This window comes from Numida meleagris, chromosome 1 (genome assembly GCF_002078875.1).
Source record: "Numida meleagris isolate 19003 breed g44 Domestic line chromosome 1, NumMel1.0, whole genome shotgun sequence".
NCBI classification, from domain to species: Eukaryota; Metazoa; Chordata; class Aves; order Galliformes; family Numididae; genus Numida; species Numida meleagris.
In genome coordinates, this window is record NC_034409.1 from 100,911,981 (window position 1) to 100,934,220 (window position 22,240).

The window sequence follows — 22,240 nt, forward strand, 5'->3', positions numbered from 1 at the left end:
TCTTTGCTCTCAGGGCCATCTCCTTACCCTTTTCCCCTTTTCCCTTTTTCCGGGGCGTGGGCCCGTGGGTCCCCCCTCCCATTCGTCACGGAACCAGGCTGAACGCCCGTAAACCGTTGACAGGGCACCTAAGTACAGAAAGGACATTGAGGTGCTGGAGCAGGTCCAAAGAAGGGCAACAAGGCTTGTGAAGGGCTTGGAGAATATGCCCTACGAGGAGAGACTAAAGGAAGTGGGGCTGTTTAGTCTGGGGAAGAGGAGGCTGAGGGGAGACCTCATTGCTCTCTTCAAATCCCTGAAAGGTGATTGCAGTGAGAGAGGGGCTGATCTCTTCTCACTGGTGGTGGGTGACAGGACAAGGGGAAATGGCCTCAAGTTGCGCCAGGGGAGGTTTAGGTTGGATATCAGGAAAAACTTGGTTACAGAAAGGGTTGTTAAGCACTGGAACAGGCTCCCCAAGGAGATGGTTGAGTCACCATCCCTAAATGTGTTTAAAAACTGTTTGGGTGTGCTGCTCAGGGACATGATTTAGCAGTGGGTTGTTGGAGTTAGGGTAGTATGGTTAGGTTGTGGGTGGACTTGATGATCTTGAAGGTCTTTTCCAACCTGAGCAATTCTGTGATTCTATTATATGATTATATGATACATCAGCCTGATGACATTTGTTCTTTTGTTCTCTCTTCTATTTGTCTTTTTGACCACTGCCAAGCTTTGAGCTGGTATTCTCACAGAACTATTTATTATAATTCCAAGATCTGTTTTCTGATCAGTAATTTCTAGTTCAGAGCCCCTCATTTTGTATGCAAGTGAGGGATGTTTTTCTTCTTGTGAATCACCTCACAAACAGTGAAATTCTTATGCTATTTTATTCACTCATCATTCTTCTAATAACCTTCTGCAGGCTGTCGTAGTTGATTTCTTCTTTTCTTTTGACCTGTGCCACAAGTAAGTTAGTATCTTCTGCAAATTGTTGCTGTACTATCTACTCATTTTTTAGATCATTTAGGGTTATGTTTGTTGGCATAGTTCCTAGCACCAACTTCTGCAACCCCTCTCTGCAAAAATGTCGTTTATTCCTACCTATTGTTTCACACTTGTTAATAAGTTACAAATCCATGAGAGGAGTTTTGACTTTTAGGTATTAGCAGCTGAGTCTGTTGAGGAGCTTTCTGCTTGGGGACAAGGAGGAAATCTTGCTGATATCCTTCTGAAAAGGAGATAGACCATGGGCCTATCATGCTTGCCTGTGTGCTCAGTCCCCTCAATTCACATCAATGGACTCATGACTTCTCTTTGCATAAAAATAATGTGATCTTCCCCAGTGTCATATCTGACTGTGCATTTATGGATTTGATTCTTTAGCACAACCTCTGTCACTTGTCCCCACACTGACATCAGGCCTACAGGTCTTCATCTGCCAGCGTGCAAAGAGGAAATAACAGAAATGATGCTGCTAAAAGCAGTTAGGGAAAAGAAGTGGCCATGTTTTTTTGTTTGGTTGGTTTGCTTGTTTTTTTTTCTGCTCTTACTCATCTTTGGTGAGTTCTCTTCCAGCACAGCTATCCTTGGCTTCTTTATAGTGTAGAGTCCTACTGTAGCTATTCTCCCTTTACTAAGATCATGTGAGATGCAATTAAGAAGACTGAGGAAGCTCCTCATGTAAGGACATGGCTGAATTCAGAGTCTTCATGCAGATCTTATACAGTATTGTCATGAATAAAAGTTTTTTGCATGTAAAAACTGATCTAAAGGCTTCAGATTTGTCTTGTTATTTATGGACACAGCTTTATCTTGAAGTTTATTGAAGCACACCTTAAGATATCTTTTCTCTTGTCCTTCAGTATTTTAAAAAGGTAAGTAGTATTTTCATAGGATACTTGGAGCTTTATGTGTGCCATATGACAATAAGGTTGCCATGGAGACTTCTGATCCTTGAATACTGGTGTAATTAATGTAGAAGAATTCAGCTCCTTTTATCTGCATGAGAGTTACGAGACAGTCTCTTCTTTTTTGTAGACTTTTTTTTCCTAGTGAATATGCATGCTTGATGTAACAGAACAAGGCATGTAAATCTGCAAAGTTTCCTGATCTCTGAAACAATGCAGAAAATATAGAAATACAGTATTCACTGCTGCAAGTAAAGACTAGGATTACAGCCTGTGTGAAAAATGCATCAGTAACAACACAATAGCAGCTACTTGCAGTAGGATGCATACAAAGCAGGAGGAAGACTGGAAACAGTGTGAATCACAAAATGGCAGGTCCCCCACACTTCTTCTCCTTGTAGTATCTGTAGTAATTTGTCACATATGGTATGAAAATATCTTTCTAATTGATTCATTGATAGCTTAGTAGTCACCAAGCTCACAGAAACTTGATCTGGAACATTTCCTTTACTCAACATGACATAAGTAAACATGTTGTTGTTTTGACATTATCACCAAAAGCAATGCTGTATGAACAATGAAATGTTTTGAAAAACCTAAGGTTTCACACTTGAGAACTGTTGAGTGAAAAAAGGGACACTGACTTAAAGTTACAGGAAAGATTCTTGTGCCATTCTGTATCATTCTTTACTTGCATTTGAGATGCTCTTCAAGTCTGGAGCAAAGTTATGCATTAAGGCCACTTCATCTTTTCCTTCCATCTTATCTATCATTAGGAATTCAGATCTCGCCTGAAGTGGGTGATTCTTTTTCCTACAGAAATAAAGAAACCATGGCTGCACAAGAGACAAGAAAAAGAGGTATCACAAGGAAATAACAGCTTCAATACAATTGTTTAAAAGTAACTTTTGTTTTGCTTTTCTAGCACCGATTTAATTTCAGCACCTCATATTCTGTATAAATCATCAAGGTTCTGTTAAAATTTCTACACTCTTAGCATTTTACTCAAGAATTTGAAATAAACAGCCACTAGACTGTCTCCAAAGGAAACATCCTTTATTTCTCGTTTTATATATTCCAGGATATGCTGTCAGTAGAAATAATGTGCGTTCTCACTTCACATTAATTAACTCAATTCAGATGTGAAAAGATAGTCCTCTCATGCTGAGCTTACTTAATGGTCTTTTTTTCCTCAAGGAGACATAAACTAAAGTACAAGTTAGGTAGAATTTAAATAAAAGTGTATAAAAACATAGAAGGCATTACCTTGCAAACTCTTTGATATTTCATCTGATATTCAGTAGAGTTTCCAGCATTCACAAGATTTCCTTTTTCACTTGTATACTTCCATCTTCTCTGCTATTTTTGATGTGGAAATACGGGAGAAATATCTACTGATAAAAGCCATATAACTGTCCCTGTAACTTTTTTTTTTGGTGAGATTAATTGAAGTAAGCAAACCTCAGCTTTCCCTTCAACATGTGGCCCAGTCCTACATCTACAATGGATGCATCAAGAAGACTTAGAAACAGATTTCAGGAGTAGCAATCATTTCTTGTGTACCGTTAAGAGAGGCCAGACAGAGCCACAGCACTGCTAAGGGCAGAACACATCAAAGGGGCTGTTAGTAAAAACATGCTTTGAGAGGACATACAACTTCTGCTCCCTGGAATCACTGGCCTTTTGAGTAGGGAACAGGCTGGAAAATGGAGGATGCAGTCTCAGTTTCTGGCTTCCTCACAAGCTTCTTAGGACCCATGTATTCAAACAGTTTTCAAGGACCTTACACCCAGTGAGTTAAGATGCCCAAAGACAGTGAGGATGCTGGTACCAGGCTGCCTGGGCCCACCACAAACAAGTCTCTTCTCACTCTCCAGCTTTCAACATTTCGTTCATCCTATCTGTTAAGACTGAAAGTGTAATCCTTTATTCCTGACACTGAAGAACACCTCATGTAACGGAAACCCTGCTCTCTAATTTTATGGATAAATTAGTAGGTCACATGTGCCCACAGACAATGCAGCTGGCACACACGTTGCTGCCCCTTGCCTTCATAACAATTATTGTGAGCCAGATGGCCTCAGTGGTGTGCCTCACGCCATCAGCATGGGATCCCATTGTTGGCTGCAACAATAGGATGGAAAAAGCACAGAAAGGCTGGAAATAAATCCTTGTAGGAGACGGGAGTGGTTAGACCTCTCAACACAGTACTGCATTCAGGTATGTTGGACCCTAATATTATAGTTATGTTCTCTGTGGACACATTTGGTGGTGAGATATGAGACAAGAAGAATGAAGGAATGTTTCTGCATCCATGACTGTGTCTTTGTGGCTGAAGTGTTGTTAAGGTAACCATAACTTGTCAACAAACATACAGCTTGTGTTTGCACTTGATGCTATTCTGATGTAGCCATTAAGAAACTTAAAACATCAGATTCAGATTTCTGCAGCCCACACAGGTCATCATAAATCAGCTTCTCTCATGAAATGGACATACCTTGTATTTTTATTTCCTTTTTTATTTAATTTCTGAGGCTTCTTATGTCTTAATTTGCAGAATTCTCCTGAAACAGAGTTATAAGATGATCTGATAAACAATCAGAGCCAGCCACAAACTGTTGGCATTTATAAGTGAGACTAATTACAATGATCCATATGGAATAAGTGATAGGAGAGACCTTTCTATTTGAGGGATTTTTACTGACAAGAGTTTTGAGATTTCATTTTCCCTTGCAGAAAAAAGTTGCCAACAGAAGCAGATCTTCTTGTCATGCATTTAGATGGAAAGGTTACTAGTGGCATTTGTTGTCCAAACATTGCAGGCAGAGAACTCAATTTGGGGCAAAGGGGCTGTTGCGCGGTATAAGTCATTCTTTTTTTTTTTTTTTTTTTTGCTGTTGATGGCTCACAGAAGTTATGGAAACAAGAGTTTGTGCTTATTATCGCTGCATGGAAGGTGTATGGCCATGTCCGCAGTTACACTGCAAAAGCTCAGATAATACCAGTGCATTTTAAAAGTAAGTGCATGCTAGCAGACAAATTTCATTTTGTGAGCAAGAAACCAGAACTGCCAGACAGGTTGATGTGAGAAGTCAGTATCAGATAGCACTGTAGAGAAACTGTGGATTGCCTGAAGCCCAGCTTTATTTCTCGTACTCCTTAGACCTAAATCAGCTTTGCTTTAAATCTGATCCTGAATCAGGTTCTTCTGCAAAATTCCCTATTTCAGCAAATCAGACCATTTAGAAGGAAAATTGACACTATTGCTGACCATTGCCAATGCCCCACAGCAGCAAATATCCACCCCCAAGTGCCATCAGTGATTGCTAGTTCTATCCTTGGAGACATTGGTGTCCCCAGCAGCAGTCACTCCTTGCTCTTGCCCCAGCCTCCAGCCAGCTCAGACCTGGTGCTGCTGCAGTGCTGGGAAATCACCAAATCACCTAATGTGGCAGACACCATTGGCATCCAAAGTTGGCATTAACGCAAAAAAAAAAAAAATAAAAATAAAAAAGTGAAAACGAACTACGTCTCCTACTCTTCTCTACCCCTGATAGTCAAAGATGACATTGGCTACGTTAGTCACATGACTTCACATTCAACTGATCATTTGCTACCATCTTAAACCTTCTAGCTAGTCTGCTCTCACTGTGCTGTGACCTCCAGCTTGACTGCCAGATGTGTGACTGAATTTCACGGTACTGGGAGAAGTGTTGTCTGCTAGCTTGCCTCCCACTTACCCAGGCACCTCCAAATCAGTGACCTTGTCATTTTCAGTTTTGGCTGCTGTCCTAGACATTGCATCCACTGCAAACTTTGCTCGCAGTGATATTATAGACCCCTGCAGGTCACACTTCAAATGCTCAATAGCACAAAACCAAGGTTGTTGATGTAGACGTCTTCAGAGAGAACCAGCAGCACCATGTGTGGTCCTTTCTTACAGTCATACGTATTTCGAGTTACATCATCACTTAGGCTACTTGATTCTGAATCATTCTTATTTCTTGACCAAAATGCAGAATAGTAGGCACTTAAGCAAATTGCATGAGCCTAAGTACATTATCTCCATATGTTCTGATTTACTTTAGTGTCTTAAAAAGTACTTTAAGAAACAGGCCTGAGCAAGCTTATGTATTATGTTGCAAGTTCAAAGAGACATAGTGGATGTATCACATTTTTCTGGTATGGGACAACATTCCTATTGAGATCTTTGTGTTTGTATATAATCCAGTTTCATTTTGTGATATATACCTATATTAAGCTCCCAAGCACTGGGTAGTCATTTGGAAGATACGAAACATTTTTGTTTTGCTTTTCAAAAAGTAAAATCCCGGTTCTGCTATCTTCAGTCGCAATTATGCTGTATTCCTGAAAAATTTACTTGAAATCAGAGGGAATTCATGGATTAAGATCACACTCAATGCAAGAAAAAGGATCAGTGTTCAGTTCTGGACGTGGCTCTGGGCAGCCTGGTCTAGTGGTTGGTGACCCTGCACTCAGCAGGGGGGGGTTGAGAGTAGATGATCTTTGAAGTCCTTTTCAACCCAGGCCATTCTATGATTCTATTATTCTAAATAATTGAAGTGTATGAAGGCACATGGTATTTCACTATTTTATTGAAAGTAGATGATGCCCATTAACTGCCAAACCAGTAGAAGACACTAGTACTATCACAGGCAGGACAGCTTTTCTTTTTCAGTGGATCAGTTCACAGGAAACCATCATGTTTCCCTCTGATCTTTTCTGTCCCCTGCCTCCTCCTTCTCCCTCCAGTTTAAATAACTGAGGAACACTTCTGAAATCATCTACTGAAGCCTATATAGCATATGCTTTAAAAACCAATAGGAGTGTGAATTTCCTAATGCTGTTTGATTTCTTTTACAGCATCAAAATGGTTTCAGAAGACAGTAGAAAAGCACTCTCCGTGGCAGAAACAACCATTAGGAACAGAAATATAATGATAAAATCAGTTTCTAATGTGCTGGCAGGCAGACACAAATGCAGTACAAATCTTATATTTTCCCAAAGCTATGCACTGCATTTTACAGCTTTAAATGTTTGCTCTTCTCACCATGAATTTCCTCCTTATCTCTCCCACTGCTTTTTTCCATTCCCATTATTTTCTTTGGCAATCCAAACTCTTTATTTTCTAAGCGAGCTGTCATTTTGGTAGAACACAGCAGATTGTTCACTGAGTAAACAACTTAGGAGGATGTTGAGAGATGCATCTGCCACAACAGGGTCCCGTTCTTCAGCAATCTTCTCTTGTAAATAGTCTTACCGAGTAAACAGGATTGCTTTCATTGCAGGATTCTCATAAACAGGTATAGCTGATCTCATTGTTTGGACCCAGTTTTGCAGTCTTCGATGCTGAGGAGGAAGGAGAATGCTGAATCCAACAAGCAGCCGAGTCAAGTCCCTGTGGCAAGGGAAGTTCTGCGCTCCTTATTCCAAGATCCAAGGAAGACTTTTTTTGAGCAACCACTGAGTAATGCAGAAAGCTTACTGACAGCGACAAAGCAGTAATAGAATAATGCTGATATCTGATCTTCAGAATATTTTATTTGCCTGGCTTGAAAGCAGTGAGAACACACATGGCTAAATACAGTTTTAGTTCTTCCAACTAATTCACAGAGCTCAGAAAGATTGGAGATGGTTTTCTGATGTTCCTTTTTCAACTCTTGTCTCCCCTTACTTCTGTTAATCACAAAAATGGAACAATGCTTATTTCAAAATTACTTTTAACAATCAGTTCAATTCCGAAAGCATTCTGTTACTCTTTCCTAATGCATTAGCATTTTGTATTTTATGGGTCACAGACTACAATACATGAAAACTTTCCCTCATGCTGACAGTGCAAGACAGCAAAGCACAAATCCTCCTATCAATCTAAATCAGTCTATCAGAACACAAAGTTTCTGGTTTTGCTTCATTACAGCTGCTCAGCACCCTGGCATAATTTAGAAACCATCCCAATGAATTTGTTCCCTTGATTCTCCCATAGCTGTGAGAAAAGAAGGTTGAGAAGATGAAAATGCAGTCACCATTGTTACAGCATTTACTTGTGTTTGGGTAGCTGAAACACTGGTTGTAGATGCAGGATATTTGGACTTTCTACCTGTTTTTCCTTGGATCTGGAGGTTTTAGGTGCCTCACTGAGTCTTCCTGTACCTTGGCTTCCCAGCCACACATGTAGGATGCAAATATTGCCTTGCTTATTGGCAGAGTGCTAAGTGGAGAGAGCTCCAGCTGCGGTAACAACGGCATTAGGAAAAACCGTTACAAAATACCACATTTGTAACATGTGGCTCCACGTAAGTCTGAAAACCTTTCCACACCCTTCTTTAATAACAGTATGGATACACAGCATATTCATAAAAGACCATAAGTTAGCATCAGCAGAGATGAAGAGGTCTTTGGTCTGTTTCTACAGATGAAGAAAGATGATAGATCTCGTTTTCCATCTTTTCTAAAACTTGCAATTGAGTTTTTGTTTGAGCAAATCGCTAGTTGGAGGAACTATGACAATTTCCTCCAGCTGAGAGGTCTGCCCACGCTGGGTTTCGTGTGGTCTCTGAGCTGTGTAATATGCTTCTACAGAAATGTAATTTTAGGGCTAATATTAAGTTCTTTTATCACAAAGCTGTTGTCATATCAAATAGAGTATCAGCATGTGTCAAAAGGGAATCGTGATAATAACAACACTGAAAAAGCCCCATAATTCTATTTTTAGTGGGAGTAAAATCTCTTTGAAATGATTCCACACGACATGAAATGCAAAAAACCTGAGTCATACTGCAATGATTACAAAGAGATTGCTGCCTCTGATGAAAGTTTTGAAGCAACTGGAATTGCCAGGATCATGGCTGTTAATTTAATACTAGTTTGCAATAGCAGTCTTTTGGACTAGTTTACCTAATGACTCAAAGTCTTACCTGTTGCAGGTAGAAGCCATTAGCCATCCCAGTCACAATTCTATCATTTTAAACCACTCTAACTCAAATTCAGGAGAGGTTGTGTCAGTGGTTACCCAGACAATTTATGCCTGGGCCCCAAGGACACTGATGGTCCTGGTTGTCCCTGCTCAGACTGCCATGAAGCCCAAGACCCCACATCAGCTACAGCCCCAGCAAGGCAAAAGCAGGGCTGGTCTCTTTCTCCTCACAGCCCTGCCCTGCTCAGACACGGCCATATCCACCTGGGCCCACCCACAGGACTGTGTCCAGTCCAAGCTTTGTCCTTTAGTGGTGTTTCATCACCACCAAATTGCTGAAACTATAAATAAGGAAAAAAGAAGCAGTCTCTATAAACCTTAATTCAGATTATCTAGGGAAATTCCAACCTCATTGTTTTTCAATCTCTTAGTAAGTGTGCTGATTCAGGATAGATCATGCAAATACTGTGCGTTTGGAGAAATCTCATTTTTCAACTATGAAGCATGTAAATACAGTTTTGTACTTTGAGATGTGTGTGTTCATCCACAGAAGGTGATGGCAGAGTGGAATGTGTAGTCGCTGCTGCATATAGGAATTACATTTTACTCAGTCAAGACCAAAAATAAAGTTTATTCCTCAATGAAAGTCTTTGACAGTAAGGCAGAGGCTCATTAAGAAGAGAAAATCTCCCACAGAACAATTATGATTATTTAGACAGTGGCCTCTTATTAGAATATCAATCTTTAAAAGAGCTAACCTCTGGAATAACTTCTCCATTCCCTCCATGTTTGTAGATCTTTGAAGAGAAGGAAAAGGTTTTCATAAGGCACATTTCTGTAACTCAACAATCTCATTGACTGTGTAGATTAATCTTTCCATGAATCAAATAAGTGTGTAATGGTTTTACATGAAAATTTTGCATGGGCATAGTATTGTCTGGAAGCTGATATGGCAATGGATCTGTTAATGAAGAGTCAAGCATCCATACAGTAAAAGAGTTAACAGTTAACAATGACGTGCAATTTTATCTGAATGAAAAACATGGTGAAGTGTAGATGTCTGAGTGAGAAAAGCAACAAGTGTTATAGTCAAGAATACCAGTAAGCAAAGCCTAAACATGTAACAAGTAAGAGAGCATTTGCTACACTGCACTACATTTCTCTGTATAGGCTGATCATACAACACAGGAAAATTTGCTTATGAGAACATTGCCTGAGTGTGCCACTCGTGCTTTGTTTTATTTACTCATTGTGTACTTGGCATGGGATGTGTTACTTTGGAGAAGAAAACGCCTAACAGAACTTCCATGTTGCAAACACATATGCTGCCCTATTATTTTGAGAACACAGCACGGTGCCGTTTCCCCATGGTGGATTCTTTCTGTAAGAGAGGAAATACATAGATATTGCCAGACTTCATCACTCCCTTCATCTTTTGGGATGGTTCCAGGAAGGAAATAGGAAATTTTCTACCCCTTATTAGTAAGAGATTCTCATTTTCTTCCTATCATATTGTGGTTTGGGGAATGCGGAATTGATTCCTTGCTGATTTAAAAAAAAATATGAGGTCACTAATTAGATTCCAGTAGTTATATGAACAAATCAGACTCCATTATGCCTCCAAAATGCTGTCATGAAGAACATCAACTATAAGGAAGGCCAAGGATGGAAGAAGATGTATAGGAGAAGAGAGAAAAAAACCTCAAGCATGCAGGGCTATTCAGCTATGAATGTGAAGCTGACATTAAATTACCCCTGGGAAGTGGCTGTCATATTTAAATGGAGAGGTGGAGGCACAAGCTGACTTTCAGGCAGTTGGGGTAAGGACAGATAGTCTGACTCGTGAACAAAAGGGAAAATCATAAGAAACCTCACAACAATCTCATTAAAAAAACTGTGGGCAAATGTGTAAACCCACTTGTCCATTTATCATCTGTATATAATTATGATCTCTATTCAGACATATTTTTTACTAGCAAGTTAGTACGTGACACCAGGAACCGCTGATACGTATGGACAGATAGAAGAAACACACAAACTAGGAGAAAATATTGAAGTATGTATGAAATAAGCTGTTTGAAGGACCGTGGTGGTGGAAACTGAAAACTAGCTTAATATCTTGGATCCAAATCAAGTCCTTCCTAGGAGGCCAGAGGCTTGCTTGCCTTTGAATTTGAACACATGGGCAGTAGTTATAGATCACAGGTAGAAAATAGTGTAAATACATTTCCTCCTTTTTGCTTTAATTGCTCAGAGTCTGAAGTGACAACTACACAATAGTAAATACATCAAAAGCTGCATTCACACATTCAGAAGAATGATCAGATACCTCTTTGCACAATAACAGAACGGATGGGAACTTCACAGCATCTTAATAATGAAGCGGAAATATGCCAATGTTCCTTAACAATGACTACAGTTTTTTCAGTACCATATAAGCAGGTATCTCAAAAGTATACTGAAACATTACACTGCCTTCTGAGTTATGCTTTAGTATCTCAAGTATGTAAGCAGAGAAGTAGAAGCACCAAGTATTATATGACTGAGTTTATAAGCAAAATCAATAACAAATCTAGAAACAGAAACTGGGGTTTGTGATTTCCAACCTTGTTTTCTCAACACTCCATTGAAAATGGAATTGTTTGCTCAGCACTCTTTCAAAAACTGGAGCAAAAAGCAATCTAAATGAACATCATCCCACATTAGGTCTGGGTAGGTGTTTGGTACAAAAATCACCTTTTCCAGCTATCTGTCCACAATTAGAGTAATGTAAATTTGCATTGGCAGCTTCCCAAATGAGGTAGGAAGAGTAATCAGTGTCTCAGAAACAACCTCTATTGCACCGGGGCTAAAGAAATTTCAATAACAAAGAAGAGAAGCTTATGTTATTTCCTGCTCTATTATTTGTGCATGTGTTGGGTTGAAAGTTCAGAACCTGTTTCAAGTTTTTCCATACTTAGAATGGCTTAGTTCACAGAATTAGAACCATGCAAGACTCAGTCCTTCCAAAACACCCATAAATGTGTTGTCATATGGAAACCTGCTGATGTCTGCTGATTCAGTATGAATATAGTGCTTGACACTGCTGCGGGTTAAGAGATTCTGAATAGTTTTGATTAATGCTCCTTGACTGGTTGAAAACATGAAGAGAATCACTGTGCATTTGGATGATCAAATTCCCTCATGGAATATAAATCAAAATATAATAGAGTTAATAATGATCATAAGAAGAGAGATGAGGAGCCCAAAAGCTTACTTGTCTACTTAATGTTCCAAATCCCTTGATATCTAGCAAATTGCAAAAGATTCCAGGTTTTTGCCAAAATGCAAGTCGGATTAAAATGTGAAACCTTACAGTTTACTGGGTATAAGATTTCATAATCCATTTTTAATAGTTTGAGATTAATTTTCAGTTATGTATTTCCCATTAATCTGCTCAAGTATGAAGGTATAATCTGGAAAGACATAAAATATATATTTTGAATTCATTATATTGTTATCTTGCCTGGACTCACTTCACTTGGTTTCATTTCTGGAACTCCAGGAAGAACATGCAGGACATTCTAGATTATTTATTGTAGATTAATTATTTTTAACACCCTTTTGCCAGTAAGTCTTCTTATAAAAACAAAACAAAATGAAAAGAACAAAATAAAACAACAAAAAAAGAAAAGCTCTGCTATTATTTGATGAGCCTTCCAGCTTGTGAAACAAAGTATCCTATTAACTGCTTTACTACCAAATCTTATGTCTTGTACAGATGGCCACCTTTTCTTGATTTTATAGATTATAAATAAGTTCTAAAAGCTGTAAGGAAACACAGAATTATCGTATCTGATTTTCTATTACGGAAGTCTAGCAAGGATTTCAGATGTCAAAGGAAGTCAGTGGCTGTACAATAGGCTGCAGACAGTATATGTCAAGTGTTGGGCACAGTAGCTATACTTAAGCAAGAAAGTACCAAAGGAAAACAAGCAGACCTCTGTACTACCTGTGTCCACAATTTGGCCTACCTTATTTAAAGCTACCTCTAATATTACTATATTAATGTTGTGAATGTAGGGTATTGTATATCTTCTCTTCCACTGAAAACTTCAGGGAGAGTCACACAACTTGCCTTCAAAATTGTGTTATTTCCTTCCAAAATGGTAAAATAAATGATAAAACGTGTTTTTAGTTATTGGGCTTAAAATACAATGCTGTTCAAAATTCAAAAGGATCCATTCAGATGTGGTCTGCAACAACACAGCAGGACAAAGATGAACCAGTCTGTCCCAGAAAAGCAGAATTTGGATACATAAATTATGATGGGCTTAGTACATATATTAAAAGTTTCTAAATAAAATGTAACCTACCCATACCCAGTCAATGATGCACACACACAGGAGAAGAACTAACTAGCTACTGACTGTTCCTTTGCTTGAAAAAGCAAGAATTCGCATGATGTGCTTGAATGCATGGGAGATTCTCATAAAGGATTCACATAAAGCCTCCCCTTCTTCAACATATTCCTTAGAGCTCCACAAGGGAGCAGAAGAAAAATTGTTTGAACTATGAGGAACTTCGTCTCCATTATACTCCCAGAGCATGCCCTATATTATATTCTACTAGAGACTACCCCCCAGAGGCACTGGAGTACAGTGTGTTCATCTTCCCTGCTCCAGCCAATCCCTCTACTTTAGTATCACTACTGCAACAAGGTCATAATTTATGCTGACTTTATACCCACATACATAAAATTCATGACATAGAGTCTACCCAAAGCTCTGATCTTAACTTCTTGCCTTAAAAAAAAATATATATGTATAAACATATATACACCAGGATGCTAATACTGGATCTTTCTGATCCAAGTCAGAGGATCCCTATGAAACGATTAAGCCTTTAGGAAAGATTGTTAGTGATAATTTACCTTGCTGTAGGGAAAACTGTGTGCCCTTGATTCAAGTTCGCAATGTTGAAGTGCTTAGTGCAGTCAACTATATCACAGTAATGTTGGTATCATTGTGTTATACTATTTGAAGATACTATCTACTACTAAATATCAGCAAGATGATCAACCTGTCACACTTGGGCCCTCAGTGTCAGATGGCACATTGTTCTCAAATTATAATAAATCTAAAGAAAAAAAATTGTTCTGTTAAATGTTAGTTGAGTCACCATTCATTACAATATAAGGATTAAATGTGGGAATGTGGGGATTAACTTTTTTAAGGGACAAATGCAAACCTTAGTAGACCCATTATACTTAGAGTTCACTCTCGCTTTGAAATATGAATGAAGAAAATTAGAAGGCAGGAATATCCCTTGTAACACTTCGGAGCGTTAAAATATTCAAAAAATATTACATATTAAAACTTTCTCAATCTAACCTGTCCAAGAAGCCTGGAATAAAAATGGTATTCCCTACACTACATTTGAGAGTAGGTTATCTTTGGCCACAGTGAGACTGAGCTTCTCTTAGCTGGAAATAAACATGATTCATACACCCTCCTGCAAAGATTGAATATTCTGGACTCAGTTAATGTTCTTGCATAATGTTTTGAGCTTAAAAAGTAGATCAAACTCCAGAACACACACACACACACAAAAAAAAAAAAAAAAAAAAAAAGTCTTTTGAGAAATAGGATGTTATAGCTCATCCAGAATATGTGCTAACCTACTGGGTCTTTTTCATCTTAGCATCCTTATTGCACCTGAACCCTGGAGTCCTACAGACCAGTACTTTTTCCATGGTGATGGGGAAAGGTGGTGACTGTGTTAGGAACTAATCCTAAACTTTTCTAGCTTTCTCACTTGCTCTCATAGGAAAGGTTACTTGCTTTGACCGTATACCAGGAGGAAGATATACCCATCTCCTGTTGGTTCAGCCACATTATTCTCTTTAGTGGAAAAGTTAAAAACAGGCCCCTATATCCTCTTTGCTTTTTCCCCTGCCAAATTATCAGGCCAGATACAGATGGGTTTATCATCACACAAGATGGAATCAGGCTTCTTCTGGTACAGAAAAGCTGCCTCCTCCACTCTCCCCATCCCCCCATAAAATCTTCTTTGAATTTTACTTTGGTTATTTATAAGGCTGAGATTTAAAGATTTCAACTTAGATGAAAAGCCAGAATGCCTATTCCAACTCTGACTGTATTAACAGAAAGCTTCCTCTGCCAGGACTTGTCTCACCTCACTTCAGATTCTTACACTTATCCACTGTCCACCTACTGGGGTCAGTAGGCAGATGCAGGAAGCACTCAACGAACATTTACTCCATGTGACTGAGATGCTGACTGTGGAAGCATAACATACTGCAAGGGAATCTCTGTCCTCCGGTTTCCCCCTTCCCACTGAGATTCAGTGCCTAGCCCGTGGATAATTGAAAAGATGGATCTCATCCCAGGGAACACTTAGAGACTGGATTTTAGTACTTAAAACCTGCAGAAAGGCTCTGCAGAAAAAGTTTGTAATTAAGTAAAGAAGCCCAAAAAACTGGAATAATGTAGTCCAAGTGTTGGAGGTAGGCAGATATTTAAGTATAAAGTTATTTTGTATCATAGTATTGGCATATTTAAGACCTCCTTGGCTGAAACATGCTGTTCTGTCTACTTGTCAGCTACACCAAATCACTTAGAATTAAAGTGAGATATTTCTATGGAGATTAAGAATAATTATGTTTACTGATTTATGCTAGAGATTTCCTACAGAATACTGCATGTGGCAGTTCTAGTATTTGGAGCTACAAATTGAAATGTGGTAAGAAGGATTCATTCACTGTGCGTTGTCCCCTGTAAAATCTTACTCAAATTTGTCCAAATTGTGTATGTTTAAAAACTTCAGTTCATACTGCTCATCAGATCATCTGGCAGCTGTTAATCCCTGTTCATTCCATCTGCTGTGGATTATGCTCTAGCATAGCTCCTTCAAAGGCTGCATGAAACTCCTCACCGCAACTTGAAAACCATGAAGGTGTTTGCCATGTGCTCTCAGCAATTTCCACCTGGCAACCCAGCAACTCTGACCTCCCTAATGACCCGTGGAGAGCTAAGTTAGAACAGAGGGAAGGGAAAGACTGGCAAAGAAGAAGCCTGGGAATAAAACTGAGGAAGGACTGGGGAGGAGAAAGGAGAGGAAGAATTCACTGATGAGGCCAGAAATGGAAAGTGCAGTATTCAGCAGAGAGGACTCAGTATCTGTATGGGGCACTAGGATTCATACAGATCAGTATGGCTTTCTATTACTACCCTGTATAGAGGTAGAAAGCTTCCTAAAGAATCCTGCTCCCTCCACAGTTGCGCCACATACATTTCTCTTTGAAATAACAGGCCGTATCATGCGTTCACGACTCAATTCTGCAATCTTTTGTCATGTAGGTTGTACCTAGAAAGTAGACAGTACTTAAGTCAGGCTAGAGGCAGTAGGCTAAAATTCAAAATCATTTAATGTTTCTTGTTTTTTGCCAGCTGAAGTATTCAAACATCTTAAACATACCTTCACAAAAGGTAAGAATTAAAAATAAAATAAACACAGCACTATTATGTGCCATTTGTTTTTCAGTTTCTACCGTCCCAGTCACATGAATTAAGGCACAAAAAGATCTGAATGAAGAGAGAGAAGGAGTAGCTGATGCTAAGCATGGACCTGGGAAGGAGTGGCAATACAGCACAGGCCTTCTCATTGCTTGTCACGGCTGCATTTATTCCTGTAACATTAATTATAATAGAAATTGTGTGCACTAAATTCTGCTTGAAATCCAGGGAGCAAATGTAGCAAAGCATAGAAAATGTATGTACTTTCAGTGTTCATTCTCTTCTATCTGGTTCCAAGAGCAACAAGATAAAAACATTATTAATCCCATATTTTCTTCATTATTCTTCACTGAAAGAAAAAGAAATGGAAGGAAAGTTAAAAGGTGAAATTGTTTTGTGCCTCATTTTACAAATAAGCTAATCATCCTCCTAGCCTTCTCATAACTCCAGCTGCCAGGTGGGTCTTTTCAGCTTTCAGAAGTACTTACAGGATATTTCTGAAGAAACATGTTACTCTTTGGCACTTTTTCAGGACCTTCTTGTTAAAATTTACTGTAAGAAAATAAAATACTACTGATATCCCTTTGCTTGCCTTGAACCCTGCAATAAAGATGTTAAAATCCATGAAAAGGAAGAAAACTAAGGCTTACCTTCCCTAGTCCCCGAATTTAACCCAAATTAATTGCCTACTACCATGACAGATAATGTCTTCTACCTTCTCTTTTGTTTGTGAGTGCAAATCCAAGTCGGCCAAACTGAATGGTTTATGAAGTGAAAGAAACAAAGTATCCAACAAAAATGCCATTCTCTTGCTGTTCATAGCTGCAGATTGTGTTCACTACTCACTGACGCTGGGCTTACATAGTCACTGGGTGTCACAAAAACATGGGAATTCATTAGTTAAAAATGTAGACCTGGGTGTAAAAAGACTCTGTTACCCTTCTTTATATGATCTGACAAAGTGCTGATAATATTCTACTAAACGTTAATGGTGCAAGTCCATCAAAGTTAACAGTATACTTAATATTACAAGCCCATGCTAATAAGACACACTCGAAGAGGCCCTTATTATTACATTATGCACTGCTACCCTTAAGACGTGAAGAGAAGGGCATCCATTAGTCATTTAATGTGTCTTTTAGGTGCCCAGTGAACCTTCAACAGAAGAAAATGTTTAAAGCCCTGATCCATCATTTGGAACTACTGGGATGAGTGAAGAGTGTAGAACCCAGCCATCAAAGAAAAAGAGCACCAGATTCATCCTGGCTTGTCCCCATAAAATGTGCCTCTGTGTGCAGTCAAAGGGAAGTGATCTGCAACTAATTCCTTGGGAGAAAAGTTCATGGGCCTGCATAGCCTAGGTTCAAACTTGGATTTATTTGTAACATAATAATCTAGAACTAACTATACAGTCTGCCTCTTTCATGTCTGACCTATTTACATTATATCTTTTAACACCCCTGTAAGCATAGTGTTTAAGAATGACTTTCAGTACAGCAATAACTTATTAAATCTCATATATATCAGAGAAGTTTGGGAGTTTAAAGGAAGGAGGCAGCATTAAAAAGACAAGGAAATGCTGTTCTACTGATGAAGACTGAGTGTGGTGCTGCACAAAGAGGGTTCTGCACCTCCCAAACCACCATCCTCTTCTCCCAGGGCCTGTGGGAAGAGGCTTGTGCTTGGGGTGCTTCAAGAGCAACAGTGGACATCTTGGTCTGAAGGGATTTAATGGGCATACATCAGGACAGTACAGCACTGTTTCTGTATATTTACTCTTTGCAAACTAAAGTAACATAGCATAAACATTTAAAAATATTTACTTTCTTTTCTTTGAAAGGCTACTTCAAAGCCTTTTGAAAGGCTACTCATTGGCAGGACATTTCTTCTCTTAGGCAAATATTGCCCCTTAAAATGCTACTACTTTAGGAAGAGCTAGCAACTTTTATAAGCTGCACAAAATAATGTGAAAGAATGATAATAAAGATACAATATAACATCTTAATTATGCCAAGCAGCAAATAAAATGGTCTGCTTAATCTTGAACTGGATCATGTCCATCCCTTTAAGCTTCACAGCCTCTTCCTCCACTGGATGCTCAACTGCACCGTTAGCATGGGCAAAGACAGACCAAGAGCGTTGGGAAATACAATGAAACACTAATGTAAAGGGTTTGGAAAGAAATTAAATTTAATTAAATTTTCCCTGTTCCTTGGACTAGATACAAGTATCTGTGCAGGGCTGGATTTACAGTGTCTCAAAACAAACTAAAGAATGGGGACAGAGTATAAGCCAGAGGCATTAATGGCACACAGGTCACTTTTGTAGGATGTTTCTCAATTTTCCCCCTAGAATCACAGTTACTTTTACAAAGTCAGAATCATCATTTTGTTGAAGTCAACATTATGCAGCTTGCTTTCTTTGTTCAGCTGTGGTATTTCTGCAGAATCAGAATTAGAAGTGAGTCTTTCTTTCAGCACATCAGTCATGCAGAAGTGAGGCTCTGGGAACGGAGTACAGCTGGCAGGAGGACCACCCTTGTTTAGCAGCTGGCCTTTTCTCCATTGTGCATGGGACTTTTGAGTAGCACTGGAAAACATGGCTCAGGTGTGATAACATCAGGACGCACCAGGATTCCACAAAGACTTACAATTAGGTAGTCTGGAGTAGGTCATATGCTTGTCGTATAATTTCATGATACCATGTTTCCTTAATGAGTTGGCTATGCTCCACCAAAAAAAACCACAAAGCCCTAACACCTCTTCATTGCTGAAGGCAACAATAAAATGGCAAATAATCAAATAAAGCACAAATTTACTTGCATTTTTGCAACTTAGCAGCCAGATTATACAGTTTACACAGAGTCACAACACCAGAAACCTGCAGCGTCACTGCACATTGTATTGGTGTAAAATAACGTGTCTTTTCTTCTAGTACAGATAAGGCTATGAATCATGCATATGTCACAAAATTTCAGGTTCTGGTATTTCAGATTTAACAGCTTGGTAATCATATTGTTCAGTGCATTTACTTATGGTAAGATCAGAATTACTTGCAACTTTCAATATGTGAGACTAATTACACGAAGGGCAAATGAACATATTCATTTAGAAGAGCGCAGATTAAACCCTAAGCAATAAAAACCAAATGTGGAGGTTCTTACTGAGACTTGCACTGAAATCAGTGACAATTTTGCTGAAGTTTCAACAGTGGAGACAATGGGGAAGGTTACAAAAACATGATAACAAGAGAGCCCCCACGCTGTTTTAGAAATACTGATGTCTATAAAATAATAAAAGCTATTCATGATGTACTGTAAAAATAATTTTGAGCAATTTAGCTAATTAAAATATATGGCCAGCTGCTTCTGTCTTTTTCATTTCTTGCAGAGCCAACAAAATGCAACATAGGCCACAGGGGTACCTCAGCTTGGAGGCAATGGCTCATTTTCCTAAGAACAGCATGTTATTTGCTGGAATCTGTTCATTATTCAGCTTTCTCTCAGTTTATGAGCAGTCTCTTGTGACTCTCCTACATTCAAAACTCAATCAGTTGTACTGGATCTCACTACTGAAACCACTTGGGTGAACACTTGTGGCCACAGAGACTTGAATGCAGGATCAGGGCATACTCTACTTAGTCTAGACTCCATGCTTATCCCCAGGGTCTCTTTACTTTTCTACTGAATGTAATTCTTGGACTTTTTATGATATTTATGAATTCAGACATCATTTTCATGGATATCTTCTGTAACTGCATATAATTGCAATGCTGCAATGACTGTTCCCACTTGTAAACTCATTTGCTAGAATATTCATGGATGCAAACGTCAAACTGCAGGTAAAATCATTTCACTTTCTGAAAAGCATTTTCCCATGTTTTCCATTCAGTAATTTGACAATGAATAAGTCCTGAAATGTTTGGTATCCCACAGGGGGGAAACTGAAGTGATCAATCAGTAGCTGGCTTGGGGCTGTATATCTACACAAGATTTTTCCATGCTGCATTTGATTCTGAACTTTGCTATTTATGAGAGTGCTGATCAAATGCCTGCTGCCCCATCTTTTCCTTACATCCCTCTGCTGTGCAAGGCTCCAGACCTGCACCACTCTCAGATGGATGCACTGCTGTTAGCTATGCAAGGAGGAGCCCACAGCAACAGAGCTGTTAGGGAAAAATTGGGTGCTAGGGGCATGGGGGATAGGATGGAAGGAAGGAAGACAAGGATTATATATCCAAACATGCCACCCCATTAAAAACATCTTAAAGCTGTATTGACCAAGTTGTGAGCTATGAACTCCGTTCTTACTTCCATTTTCATTATTTTTTCTCCTTTCTCTCAGTCCTGGCCTTCAGAAATAACCAAATTAAAATAGTAAATCTTTAAATCTTTAAATCTTTCTTCCCCTCTACTCTGCTCTCTAAAGAATCCATGTGGAGTACTGTGCCCAGTTCTGGGGCCCCAAAACAAGGACATGGAGCTGCTGGAGCAGGTCCAGAGGAGGGCCATGAAGATGATGAGAGGGCTGGAGAACCTCCCCTGTGAGGACAGGCTGAGAGAGCTGGGGCTCTTCAACTTGGAGAACAGAAGGCTCCGAGGAGATGTACCTGAAGGGGGCCTACAGGAAAGCTGGGGAGGGACTGTTTGTAAGGGCAGGTAGTGACAGGATGAGGGGAAATGGCTTTAAACTGGAAGAGCATAGATTTAGACTAGATATTGGGAAAAAAATTCTTTACTGTGAGGGTAGTGAGACACTGGGACAGGTTGCTCAGCGAGGTTGTGGATGCCCCCTCCCCGGAAGCATTCAAGGCCAGGCTGGATGGGGCTTTGAGCAACCTGGTCTAGAGGGAGGTGTCCCTGCCTATAGCAGGGGGGTTGGAACTAGATGACCTTAAAGGTCCCTTCCAACCCAAACCATTCTACGATTCTATGAAAATGATCTCTTTCCCCTGTTTGATTAATGTAAATCTTTCCTCCTGCTAAGAATCTTCATTGTCTTTTGAAAGAAGAGATCAGAATTCTTTTTTTAATGAGGATTTTTATTCCTCCATATAAATATATTATAGAAAACATCATATAATTTTTATATCACTGATATGATTGCTCTTTGTTTCACAGTTGAATTGGCAAGAAACAGCAGCTTAGAGTTTTAACAGTGTGAGGTGCCTTGTGCATTTCCAGACATATAAGAGTGTTATAATAGCAATCAGTTGTTGTGGTGGATGTAAAAACATCATGTAGGCAAGAATGGATAAAGCACACCCTCTAACTAGGGACAAGTTATTATCACTAGACATTCAAATTAGTCATAGCTGACTTCAGCTCTTCTCCCACAGGCTCGCTATGTTTACTGAAATTAATCTGAGTGTCAGGCAGGCAGGCAGTGCTAAGATTACTTTTGCTTTTAAACTTTTCTCACATGCCTTCTTTTCGAATTAAACAACTGAAAGTATCCTAAGGTGTTTCTGTCTGAAGAAAGTTGTGAAGTTGACTAAATTTCTTCACTTTTTGTCTTCTCTCTTTGTCAACTTTGTAAGCGAGTTCTAGTTTGGCTTGAGCTCTATCACAAAACTTGTAATGCAATGGTGTTTGAGTACCAATATCTTTTTTCAAAATACTATGTTATTTAGAAATATAATTTTCTTTCTTTTACATCACTGACCTTCACGACATTACCGATGAGTCTGAGAAAATAATTAAAGATCATATCTATTTTTTAAGGATTGGGTTATACATCTCTCAGAATGTTTTATTTTAATCCTACTGTTCATCCTAGAAGGTTCCGGACTATTACCATTGACTAATCTCTCCCTGTCACTGGAGGGTAATATCTTTACAAAGTAAACTGTGCCAATCACTGCACTGTGCAGAATTAAGAGTTGTGGATGGAAAAATCAGCATT

At 39.1% G+C, this 22,240-nt stretch overlaps 1 long non-coding RNA gene across 1 annotated transcript in view; it reads left to right on the forward strand.

The window, feature by feature from the left end:
• LOC110402091 overlaps positions 1-17,746 on the forward strand; it is a 32,244-nt gene extending 14,498 nt beyond the window's left edge. The window contains exon 2 of the long non-coding RNA XR_002440893.1: positions 17,480-17,746. This is a non-coding gene — a long non-coding RNA (uncharacterized LOC110402091). The remainder of the gene's footprint in view (positions 1-17,479) is intronic.